The sequence below is a fragment of the Balaenoptera ricei genome, chromosome X (genome assembly GCF_028023285.1).
Source record: "Balaenoptera ricei isolate mBalRic1 chromosome X, mBalRic1.hap2, whole genome shotgun sequence".
Lineage (NCBI taxonomy): Eukaryota > Metazoa > Chordata > Mammalia > Artiodactyla > Balaenopteridae > Balaenoptera > Balaenoptera ricei.
In genome coordinates, this window is record NC_082660.1 from 5,604,524 (window position 1) to 5,617,920 (window position 13,397).

The 13,397-nt window shown below is 40.8% G+C and overlaps 2 protein-coding genes across 4 annotated transcripts in view; one reads left to right on the forward strand and one right to left on the reverse strand.

Annotated features, from left to right (window-relative positions):
- Nucleotides 1-7,845, forward strand: part of STS (steroid sulfatase) — a 639,557-nt gene extending 631,712 nt beyond the window's left edge. The window contains exons 15-16 of one of the 2 annotated variants that reach the window (XR_009500087.1): nt 6,355-6,714; nt 7,679-7,845. The gene's annotated coding sequence lies outside the window, so the exon portion shown is untranslated. Of the gene's footprint in view, nt 1-6,354; nt 6,715-6,918; nt 7,123-7,678 lie in introns of those variants that run through there. The other variant, XR_009500086.1, reaches the window with a different exon arrangement.
- PNPLA4 (patatin like phospholipase domain containing 4) overlaps nt 1-13,397 on the reverse strand; it is a 78,945-nt gene that overhangs the window by 4,671 nt on the left and 60,877 nt on the right. The window lies entirely within an intron of this gene.

Here is a 13,397-nt window from a genome sequence, read left to right on the forward strand (position 1 = left end):
TGGAAAATTTGGTGAATTGAATATATTCAAAGGCGGTAAATTGCCTTAGAAGAACTAACTGGTTTTCAGTAATTTGGCATTAGATGAATTAAACTGTGAAAATTTGGTTATTTAATAAATAGATTTAGAGCCACACAGTTTCATATACAGTAATTAATTAAATTTTATTAATTATTCACATTTTCCTTGTTTATTTTTGCCTTTTAATCTGTCAGGAGCAGAAAATGTTACATCTTCCAATGTCATGTTTCTGTTAATTTGCAAATTATTTTTTCTTTTTTAGGTTTACATTTCCCGGAACTCATTAGTTCCCACGTTTATCTATATTTAGTTCACTGTGCTTTTTCTGTTTTGTTCACTTTTCCTTTTTGTAACTAATTAAGCTGAAAGAATAGTGAATATATTTTTGATTTTCTGTATGTTTGCTTATGAGTATGAACTTGCCCCTAACTACACCTTTGACAAAATCCCATGTGTATCAATATGTAGCCGTTTCTGATCAAAGACATCACCAATTCCCACTGTCCTGCTTGCCCATCGTGTTCCAGTCACATCATGCTTCTAAAGGAGATGAGTGAATGAATGCAATTGATATTTTGCTTTCCTCTTTAACCCAACCTCCAAATTATTCATTCAAAAATATTTATTTATTGATGCTTTCTTTTTTTTTAAATATTTTTTATTTATGTATTTGGCTGTGCCAGGTCTTAGTTGCGGCATGCGGGATTTTTGTTGCCTTGTGCAGGATCTTTAGTTGCAGCACGTGGGATCTTTTAGTTGCATAATGTGGGATCTAGTTCTCTCACTAGGGATCGAACCCAGGCCCCCTGCATTGGGAGCGTGGAGTCTTAACCACTGGACCACCAGGGAAGTCCCTTGATGCAGTCTTTAAGAAAACAAAGACTGGGGAAATAGCCAATATATACGTAAGCAACTGAATTAAAAGAGACTTCATGATCAAGACAGTGTGGTATTGGCAAAAGAACAGACAAATGTATGAAACAGAACAGAGAGCTGAGAAATAGACCTTCACAAATACAGTCAACTGATCTTTGAAAAAGGAGTAAAGGAACCAACCACAATGGGGCAAAGATAGTCTCAGCAAAAAGATGGTGCTGGAACAACTAATTGGACATCCACATGTAAAAAAATGAATCTAGACACAGACCTTACACCCTTTAAAACATCAGCTCAAATGTGTCATAAACCTAAATGCAAATGCAAAACCAGGGGAAAATCTAAATGACTTGGAATTTGGTGATAGCATTTTAAAGACAACACCAGTCCATGAAAGAAATAATTGATAAGCTGGACTTCATTAAAATTAAAAACTTCTGCTCTTCAAAAGACTCTGTCAAGAGAATGAGAAGATAAGCCACAAGCTGGAAGAAAATATTTGCAAAAGATATTTGGTAAAGGACAGTTGTCAAAAATATACAAAGAACTTTTAAAACTCAACAATAAGAAAACAAACAGCCTGATTGAAAAATGGGCAAAATATCTGAACAGACATCTCACCAAAGAATATATGCACATGGCAGATCATCATATGTCATTAGGGAATTGCAAATTAAAACAATGAGACGCCACTGCACAACTCTTAGAATGGGGAAAATCCAAAACCACGATAACAGCAAATGCTGGTGAGGATATAGAGCAACAGGAACTGTCATTCATTGCTAGTGGGAATGAAAAGCAGTACAGACACTTTGGAAGACATCTGGATCGTTTCTTATAGAACTACTCTTACCATATGAACCAGCAACTGTGCTCCTCAGTATTTACCCAAAGGAGCTGAAAACTTATGTCCATACAAAAAAACTGCAAATGGATGCTTGCAGCAGCTTTATTCACAATTGCCAAAACTTGGAAGCAACTAAGATGTCCTTCAGTAGTTGAACGGGGGAAATAAACTGTGGTCCATTCAGACAGTGGAATATTATTCAGCAATAAAAAGAAGGGAACTATCAAGCCAAGAAAAGACATGGAGGAACCTTAAATGCATATCACTAAGTGAAAGAAACCAATCTGAATAGGTTACATGCTGTGTGATTCCAACTCTGTGACATTCTGAAAAAGGCAAAACTATGGAGATATTTTTAAAAACTATGGAGTCTATTTTAAAAAGGTATTTCAGGTAAGTGTTTTGAAGAAAATGCCTGAAGCTAATATGATAGGATGTAGGTAGAGGGGACAAATTTTGATCGGTTATACCTCTAAGGGTATTTAAATTCCTCTATTGTGGCTGAAAAGAGGCTGTCTAATATCCCAGGGTCTGCTGCTGCTGTTGTGGTGACAGTAGTATTGTTATTATCATATTGTTATCAAATTGTGTGTGAGTGTGTGTTCAGGTCAAAGAATATTTTCAGAATTATTCCTTTTTAAAAAAAATTAGTATAATGTTCCTTATCACCTAACATAAAGATCCTTTTGGTGACTCAATGTGCATACACTTGCAAAACCAGAAATAGCATTCTCTGCTTCTAGGACTCACAATTTAATTTGTACCTATTAACAGACATTATTGATCACAGTATACATATTCTCTACATTTTCATTTATTTATGTTGACTTGTTCTGTCAAACACTGGGAAATGCAAACTGTATCTTTGCATTTCAAAATATATTTTGTTAAGTACATTTCAAATATATTTGGATGCTTTGTCATTCACCTCATAAATATTCATGACTATAATACCTCCATTGACATTTTGTCTTAATTGATGAGTGGTTTCGAGTTTTGTCCTTGAGATATTTTAGTATCAAATGTTTGAGCAAATCAAGCTTTCATCCCTCTAAGAGTCCTGGTTTTTTAAACCTTCTTTTTGTGCAGATGAATTGGGTAAAGACTTGGAACATTCATTTTTTATGAATTTCAAAAAAGATTTCAAAAAAGATAAAACTAGATAGAATTACTTAAAATCAATCTCAGATTATTAAAATAGAGAAAAATGAAAAAGAGAGAAAAATACTCATGAATAACCTGAGCTCACATTTTTTTAAAAAAAGAGAACGAATAAGTAAAAACACTGATGTACACATTTTTTGGTTAAGATATTGATACTTTTCCTTCACACTGCTTTCAAGTGTCTGATGAGATCATAGTTTCCATTTTACTATCTGATATAATTCCACCTTAGAGATTGTTATAGCATGACACGGTTCGTTTTATTGCATTTATGTATTATTTCACTTGGCAAATTGGTAAATGTTAGTGTTTGCACTCTTAGAGGTTTAAAAATAAATGCATGCAATGTTTTCAAGTGTACAATGTGCAAAAGGCACACAGAATTCATTTAACAACCATTATCATATTGGAAATATAGATCAAAATGATATATACATGTGCAGGTGACAAGAGCATAGTTTTAAAACCATCAATATCATGTGGTTTTAGGAGTAAAATAAACATTTTATTCCTTAAACATCAACCACATAAACTCTATACATTTCAGTTTCAAATATGTGAAATCTAAGGAATTAGATGGTTGCTACTGTAGGCAAAAATAATGGCCTTTCCGACAAAGAAGTCCACGCCCCAATTCCCAGAACCTGTGAATATGTTCCCTTGGACAGCAGAGGGGAATTGAAGTTGCAGATGGCAGGAAGGCTGTTAATGGGAAGACCTTAAATAGGAGGAAGAGTGGATTATGCAGGTGGGCCAACGGGATCGTAAAAGTCCCTCCATGTGGACGTGGGCGGCGGAGTCAGTGTTAGAGGTGACACCAGAGATTCATGGGGTCTTTGCTGGCATGCTGAAGACGGAAGAAGCCCCAAACCAAAACATGTGATCCACCTGTATAAGCTGGAAAAGGCAAGAAACGTGTCCTCGTATACGGCCTCCAGAAAGGACCTCAGCTTTGCTGGCCTATGAATTGTCAGCCCTGAGAAGCCCAAGACAGACACTGAACTCCAGAACTGTGAGAGCCTCTGTAAGTGTCTATCGTTTCTCTTGTTTATCCATTTGCACTTAGTAGGTTCACTTGCTTACAATTTAAATATCTGCCTAAAAGCCAGCAGACCTTCTGGATGTCAAGAGTTGATCAACTTCTGTCCTCACAGCCACAGAGTCATGGTTAAGTCAAGAAATGACTCCTGGGGGGAGGGGCCACCATTTGTACAAAACAGCTCTATTGGAACTTCTTTTACACCCTCCATGCTGAGTTCAGACGGTCCATTTTTTAAAAGGTGACATGATTCCAGTTTTGCATGCTCAAGGTTTGAGAGTTTCACTGGAAACGTTCTCTGTTCTGCTAATTGTTGTCACCGCTTGCTCACATCCGTGCTACAGTTAGATTGAAATACAAGGGTAAGAGCTTCATTATTTTGCTTTCTATTTATGATTTTCTTTTAGTTTGTAGTAGTAATGAAATGAAGCACACTTCTGGAGTTAGCAGAAAGTCTCCTAGATAATGACTTCCTTAGGCATCGTTGAATTTTCTCATTTATCAATGATTTTATGTGGGGTTTAGTAAAGCACCCCCTTCTCTGTGCGTTTGTCTGTGTATCTCCAGTCTTCTTGTTTTAAAATGTTAGTTCCTGTCAAAACTATTTATATAATTTTAAAATATTATAAAGCCCCACGTTTGTTTCCTGTTAGCATGCTATCGTGGCTATATTATGAAATATCATTATTTAGATCTGAAATTTTGACAACTGACCACAACTCTATTGATTTGCTCCTTCACATTATAGGAAAAGATATTATTGGTTGCAATGATGCTGAGCTTTGAAACAGTGCTCTCTTGAGCAAATACGAGTCCTGGCTTTGCCTCTGTTTTAGCATCTGGTATTGGTTACAATGCAGTTTGGTACAACGACCCAGGGCTCCAGAAGGAAAGCAAACGTCAAGGAGGTTACACAGGGACATTTTCCTCAGTATGTATTGCTCATACCCACCTAGATGTCACGGAAGGAGATTCACAGGTAACATGGAATCTCCTCTTGTGAAATTTAAGAATTTTTTTAGAGGGGGAATGTACTTTTAGTTTCTCTGACTTTGGTAAGAAACTTTGCACGTAAGAAAAAGAAGAAACTTACACTGAGTGAGTGGAACTATTTTACGGGCAGATCTATCTTCCTCCTGAAGTAAAGTTTGAACATGGCTCCTTCTTTTATATGTATGTAAGGATGCTTTCTCCCTGTGACAAGTCCTCCTACCTTTTGTCTTTGCATATATCTTTTAAAAACAAAGGCTTCAGAGTTTTGCAAGCTCACAAAAATCTCTTCTGTTACAAATCTTAAACTTAAAGGAATTTTAAACCTATTTTTGGGTTCAATTCTTCTCCCATCCTCCTTATGTCAAGGTGACTTCAAGAGTGAGGTCTGTGTAGGTAATTAATTTCTGCAATAGAGAAAAAGTTGATTGGCATTTTGGTCCCCAAATGTCCAGATGGCATTTTTGACTGAAAAATCGACAAAGGCACTGATAGGTATTTTAGGATGAAAGGAAAAGGAAGCCATGTCTGCCCTGGTTGATGCCCCCTTTGAAGGGGAGCCTGCATTTATTATTTTTATAGGAAAGGAAGTAAGTTTGTTGGGCCGCCATCCTTCCCCATGTTTGTCATCCTCATAACAACTTCAAAATAAGTCCTATATTCATTTGACAGATGAATACATTTTGGTTCAGGAGATTAAGTGATTTACAAGCTAAGAGAGGATTAGAATTTGGGTTTGTCTTTCTGTAAAGTCCGGGCTTTTGTGTCTGTCTTCTCTCTTATTTTCTGTCAGAGAATAAATATGATTAACTGGGCAACTCACTTCATTGTACGGTTTGCAGGGATTCACAGATCAACCATTTAAAGCTCCCTCTTCCTCTAGGAAAACTAGAGAGGATGGAGTTAAACAGATAAAAATAGCACAGTCATTTTAGAAATCTAGATTTAAAACAGGAATAGATGCACAAGGGAAGATGATGTTTGATTATGATACATAATGGATTCCTGAAACGCTTAAATGTAATTAAAGATATAAAAAGGATAGAGGGAAACGTACAACCATTATGAATGTACAGCACTGTATGAGTTGATTTTTTGAGACATAGCACTAGCTACAGTCTCTTGTCCGTTAAAAAAAAAAAGAAAAAAAGAAGACTCAAAAGAGAGAAGGCAGCTCAGGAGGACAAAGACAACGTAAACGTGGAGCTGGGTGCAGGCGGTGTTGGTGGGGAAAGGGAAGGAGTGAGGGAAGTAAATATAGTGGAGGGAGCCTTAAAGGAGACCCCCTGAATGACAGAAACACTCTCTGGGGGTGCTCAGTAAGTTTCACGACTTCACTGGCAATCTAATACAAATGAATACAAGTCAATGGCAGTCTATATCCTGGAGATTTAGTGTATTTAATTCTGTTTTGCAGGGAGTCAGGAGTCCAGAATGTATGTTCGGCAATACCTTCAAGAAAGCAACGTTTCTCTTGATGCACCTGCTCTGATAATTTGCGCATCTGACTACACAAATGCGCCTGCAACTGATAGGAGGGTCCAGTTATGCTGGATTAAAGATTCCAACGTAGTAGAGAGCCTGGAACCTTCCCAGAGTTTCTCCCGCTTTCAGAAGTCACAAATTCAGATTGACAAGAGCATTTCTAAAAACTAGAGTTTTGGCATTTGTCTAGCTTCAGGTAAATGATGGTGGTGGTCATTACTGTGAGAGTTTGAAAGTCACATCTCTTGCTCCAGAACGCACTTCATGAAAGGACACTGGACTATTGTATACGGTAAGGGAAAAAAAAAAATCTTAAGGGTATACTCCTTTTCTTTCGAGAAAAAAAAAATTGCCATTTTTAATCTTAAAAACTCTGCTGGAATTCCGAAGCAGTGACCAGGTCTTTTATGTGTCTGTCAGTGAGAGCAAATAAGCATAAAAGGAAATTATACGTGCATTACAACTCTAGCGTGAGAGCAGGGTTTCTTAATTTCAGCACTGCCGACACTTGTGTCTGGACACTTCTCTGTGGAGGGCCTCCCTGTGCATTGCAAGATGGTAAGCAGCACCCGACCTCCACCCGCTACATGCCGTAGCGGCCCCCCTCCAGATGATACACCCAAAACGCCCCAGACGTTGTTGACTGGCCCATCGTGGGCAACCCTGCCCCAGGTGAGAACGAACCCCTGTTTTGGAGAGATGACATTGTTTCTTTTGATTCTGCTCTTAGGGAGACTTGTTTTCCTTTTCTCACATTTCTCATCATCCGAAAGCTTCCTACTCTCACTTCCCAGAAAACGTAAATTCCCTGAGAACAGGAAGCTTGTCCAACTTGCTTAGCATACTCAGAGCTTATCAGCTTTAGTAAATACTTTGTGAATAAATGGATAGAAACAAAATCAAAATAAGTCTGCTCGTGCTCTATCTGGGTGGATAAAACATGTGATTTCATTAACAATACGTTTAAATCTCTGCAAGTTATTCAGCTTTGTATCAGATGGAATTTTATGGATTAATTTTACAAATAATAGAAATCTTTCACTTTTACCCAGTGTCCTGTCTCCTAATTGGGTTAGAAACTCATCTAATGACCATTGTATGCAAGAGAAATAAGTGAGAAACATAACAGACGTGGTGATTGCTTTGCAATTTATAATCTGGGGGAAACTACAGAATCGAGGCATACTGTCGATCGATTGAAAGGGAAAAAGCAATGCCCACATTTAAACTGTCGTTTGGCTCTGCTTACTTTTCAGTGGGATGTTCTGGGGATTGAAATGACGTGTTCTAACACACGGGAAGACATCCGTGATGAAGAAGCTCACAGGCTTCAAGAGGAAATGGAGGAATGAGGGCAGCTGCGGGACACGCTACCCAGGAAAGCCAGAGGGTCGAGGGTGGGAGCAAAATGAGGGCGCGACGGTTATTCAATCCAGTCACCGAGGGTGTAGGGACGGGAGTGCTAACCTCAGTCGGAAGCTAGTCGTTGCAAAGCTCAGAGGCCAGGAGCAGAATTCCCAACAGTATCTGAACTGTAACGTGTTTATCCGTGAGACTGTGGAATAAGGGCTGGCAGGTTTGGAAACAGCAGGCAGCTATTGCTGGGGGCTCCCAGCAGCAGAGAAGCTCCCCATTGCTGGAGAGCAGGGCTGGGGCAGGAACTCAGCCGTCCTGCGTGCCAGGGCTCCAACCTGCATGCAGACACGGGGGCTCAGAGTCCGGCTGCCTCAGAGGGCCGTGAGGGGCTCTCACCTAAGTGTGTTCTAAGACTCTCGGGTGTCTAGTTTGGGGGGTGCGTGCTTATTTTCTCTGAAGATTTCATCCAGCTGTAGTAGAGCCATGAAGTGAGGAACGTCTTGGGCTGCAGTGGCCAGTAGGCACGTTGCAGCCCTTGCAGGCTGGGCCGTCTCCCTTCCAGCTCATTGTGGGCTCAAAGACACACGCACTGTCCGTTGCCTTTGGGGGCCCAAGGGTAACTTGGTCCCGTTGTTCTGGAACGAGGAAGAATGGAAAGAGAAAGGGATGGAGGGAGAGAAGAATATAATGGGAGAACAGAATATACTTTGTAAACATAAAAATCTTAGATCGTTCATGGATTTTATGCTGAAGTTAGAAGTACAGATTACCCAGTTGCAAATCCAAAGTATGTGCAAAGTCACTTCCTGTCATTGTTTTATGGATTCCACAACGTTCTGAGTGTAAACAGCCCTCCCCGGAATTTTTCAGACAGAATTCCCCAGAACAGCAGCATGCTTCATCTGCATGGTGCCAATACTCCAGCTCCTGGAGCGGACAAGACGTGATGAGCTCTGACGGAATGCCATTTAATAAGAATTATTTCCAGTCGCAATGTGACGGCAGCTTTCTACAAATGTAAGTTATGTTTTCTTTGACGATACATGTATTCAGCTGCACTTCGGGGAGAACAACGCTTCCCAAAATATCCCCTCAAGACAGAACTTCCTGCCGCCGTATTTCATGGCTGAACAACCCAAGTGGGAGTTTCCTCTTGCTGTATCTATTCAATTCTTACCCTTTCATTTCTCCTCCTTTAAAACCCTCTTCCTTCTCCCATGGCTCTCCTGAAACGGCTCTCTGGGGTCACTTGTGACTCTCCACTCCTCCTGGACTTCTTGATCTCCGCCTGGCCTCTGAGGATTCAGCTGCCTCTCTGTTCCCTCCTCGTTCGGACCACATGAGCCTGAGCGACTTTCCTGCTGCCTCTCTTATGGTAAAGTTGACATTGTTGAACTCCTCGGATCCTTGAACCCTGGCTCTCTGCCTGTGCCCCAGCAGCGGTGGGCTTCTCCCTACAGCTCCACCGGCCGTTAACAGAGCTACCAGACTCCTTGCCCTCCCGGTCTCCCTCTGTCCACTCTTGGTTCCTCCCGAGGGCACTTCACTTGAATACACCCCTTGCACGTGAACCTGGTTCTGGGAGAAGGTGACACGCCCTGTCTCCTTATCCTTCATCTCTGCCCCTCCTGTTGCATCTTTGGGTCTGGTCCTCTCCTGGTGAGTGTGTCCCCCCCCCACTCCTTCAGAAATCTCACCCCTCCCACAGTTCTATCCATGGCAACACAGCCTAAATAGAGTCCTCAAATCTAACCTTTCTCCCCGAGCTCCCAACTGGGTTATTTTCAGCCGGATGCCAACAGTACCCACTTTGCATTTGTACAAAAGCAAATCTACGCCACCCAGACCCCCGTTTCCCAAGGACGCATGGTCGTCGTTGGTTATCCTGTCCTTCCTCTTTTCCTCTGCTCTGGCCCAGAGCAGCCTTCTGTGCGGTGCTGAGGTTGGAGTGGGATTTGGCCGGTTCAGTTCTGATTTGCATCTACCTTAGGCTCGAACTTAGAGACTCCAGGCCCCAAGGGTAGGGTGAAGGCGCCACTGAAACCCAAACCCAAATGAGGGGTCATAGCCCATCGTCTCTTGAGCCAAAGCAGCTTGAAAGCTCCAACACTCACCTGATTTCTCTGGTGTTTGGCTCCTTCCCCAAAATGACTAGTCCGGCAATGCCATAGGGTCTTTTTTTTTTTTTTTTTTTTTTTTAGTTTTTAGAAAAAAGTTTTATTTTATAATGGAGTATACTTGATTTACAATGTTTTGTTAATTTCAGGTGTACAGCAAAGTGATTTAGTTATACATATACATGTATCAATTCTTCTTCAGAATTTTTTCCCATATATAGATTATTACAGAGTATTGAGTGGAGTTCCCTGTGCTATACAGTAGGTCCTTGTTGACTATTTTATATATAATAGTGTGTATTTGTTAATCCCAAACTGCTAATTTACCCCTCCCCACCTCTTCCCCTTTGGTAACCATAAGTTTGTTTTCTAAGTCTGTGAGTCTGTTTCTGTTTTGTAAATAAGTTCATTTGTGTCATTTTTCTTAGATTCCACATGTAAGTGATATCACGAGATACTTGTCTTTCTCTGCCTGGCTTACTTCACTTAGTATGATAATCTCAAGGTCCATCCATGTTCCTGCAAATGGCGTTATTTCATTCTTTTTCATGGCTGGGTAGTAGTCCATTGTGCATATACACCACATCTTCTTTATCCATCCCTCTGTGGATGGATCCACAGGGTCATTGCAGCTCTTGGATGCTCCTAAGAAGCCTTTAGAAGGACATTCAGCGATATCTGTTCTCCACCATTACTTTAATTCAGACCCTCAAATCCTCTCACGGAATTATAATCATCTCTGCAACTGGTTCCTTAAGTCTTGTTTCATTCCCACTCGGTGATTTCAGACTTACCTTCCTGAAATGTCACTGTGATGCCTTCCTCCTTCCACACTCAGGAATCATCAGTGTCTTTCCACCATTCAGGGAGTCCTCACACGGTCCTCAGGCCGGCCAGGCCAGCACAAGCTTATTTCCAGGACATGCCCTAGTCTTATCTCCCGCGGTTCACCATGCTGCATTTAGAAGACGCTTCAGATAAACGAATTACACATTAGCCTGGACTCTGCTTCCAGATTATCTTTGTACAACCTGTTCCTTCTTCCCAGAGAGGTCCTCTTGCGTCTTCTTCTCCTGTACGTCTTCACCAGCCAGGCTAGCCCACAAAACACACACACACACACACACACACCCATGCAGGAAAGTTCTCACTGCTTTCTCTTCTCAAAACTTGTTATCTTCTACATGCCAACTGGTATTCCAGAGTTCTTTGTAATATAGCTATCACCTCCTTGAATACTGGAGCTGTGTACCACCATTTGGGTACCCCTTCTCACCCTACTACACGTGGCACAGTGCATATTACACATGACGTGACCCATCCTTAATTTGAAGCTACCCTTTTTTTTTTTTAAACTATTCTACCATATATGAGTTAATCTATGTATGCCTTTTTAACAATGAGGAAAATGTCAATGCAGGTGAGTGTCACTCTTACCAGGGTTAATTAGGCATTAACCCCATTAACAGCCAAGCAAACCAGGTGCTTAAAAATCCTGAGGAGGAGGGGTATAAGAGAAAAAAAAAAGAAGCCTAAATAGAAGTGGACTTTTAGAATAGACCTTGGGAAAGGAGAGACTGAGAGAAAGCAAATCCAGGTCTTATAACTGTCTTCCTGTGTCTGTTAGGAGGGAGAACGCTCAGATCCAAATAAGGGGGACCGAGGGAATTCCCTGGCAGTCCAGTGCTTAGGACTCTGCGCTTTCATTGCCGAGGGTGCAGGTTCAATCCCTGGTCAGGGAACTAAAATCCCACAAGCCAAGTGGCCAAAAAAAAAAAAAACCAGAAATAAGGAGAACTGAGCATGTGTGTGTCAGCAGAAAATTAGCATGGGCAGAGCTAAGGCTATCAGACAAATTGGAATTGCAGGCTGAGTCGGTTAAAAGCAGTTTGCACTTGGTTGTTTGTCCATTTTAAGCATTCACAGATTTCTTCTGGGACAGTAGTAGGAACCAGCAGACAAAGCGTAATAACCGCAAGGCTTAAACTCAGAAAGACCAAGAACACCTGGCTCAAGGAAAAGACAGGAAAATTATGTCCCTCCTTTACCATATGGATGCAACTTCTAAGCATTAACTTGAAGCCCAAGGAAGAACAGATCTCATGAACAAGAGATGGAAAATGGCAATCAGTGACAGAATTCCCCTTATTTCTATGTTAATACCGTTAACATGCCCTGCAGGCAGTAAGCTGGCTTGTTTTATTTTAATGAAAGATTGTAACCATCTGAGAGGTCAGTGATTTACTTGTTACCTTGGTTCCTCAAACTGTTCTTCCATACGGTCTTAAATTTTGCATCCAAAAAGTGTTCCACAGGCTTATATGCTGTACTTGGGGATGCCCTGTTGACCTCGGCATGGAATCAATGTATAGTGAATGAATGAATACTGGAATGTTCTATGAACATCTCCGTTTGCATTTCTTCCTCTTCAGATCCTACCTACACTTGGAATAAGATTTAAATTAGCAGAGAGCCTGGATTTATTATCTTCTTGGGCATGGCACTGCTTTCCAATTCTGTTCATAATTTTCTGTGAGTAGTTAATTTTGCAGGAACCCTAAACAAATATCAAATTGTTAGGCTGATTATGTGTATAATGTTGATTGATTAGTACTTAAACACATGTTGACAGAGCCTATTTGTAAAAATATGGCATACATACCTCGCCTTCCTTCTGAAGGGTAGAGATGTTTTAGTGTTATGTAGAATGCATAGCACACTGGCTGTGAGATGAGCCAGCTCCAGGAGAAATGTCTGTTTACACAGAAATTTAACATTCTTATCAAAAGGTCGTCTTCAGATTTTAGGCACCTTTTGGGAAACTGGCAAATTCCCTTTGTCATGTAAAAAAGTATTCTTTATGATCTCATTTTAGAAATATATCTAAAATTAGAAATATTAATTCAAATATCACATCATGCTTATGATTTTTGGTTATATATACACAGTCTGAATCAATGTAGAAACTGTCCTCCAGTTGGATACCCTTTGGGTACAAAGAAATCCAATACGGTGGAATTTCACAAATCAGATTAATCATGTACGAGCACAATATTTGGCTCAAATATTTTGAGGACCAGGGGGTGTTAGTAATTAAGAGAACAGGAGACATATGCTAAAGCTCACACAAAAGAACTCATGTGATGATCGGCATAAAGTCTGTGTCTCCAAATTGTAGGATGTCTTATGTATTCGAGGATGAATTAGCCTTGAAGAATCTTCTCACCTCCCAAGCACCCCGACCCCATTCCAACTCTAGAATCCGCCTTTGGAAAAACCGGAGCCAGCAGAGCAAGTTGCAAACATAGCTGCCAAAGCTGGACACATGAAAAATCATGGTCTTTGTGACATCTTTCGCGCAAAGAAGAGAACCAGAAGGAGGTGGGCCTCCTGTGTGTGGATTTGGCAGGAGGAGCTGGGAGGGAGTGAGTTAGCCTCTCCCTGAAGGCAGGGTCAGCTTCTGAGAGAAAAGGAACGAATGAGAGTCTGAACCCAGGGCCAC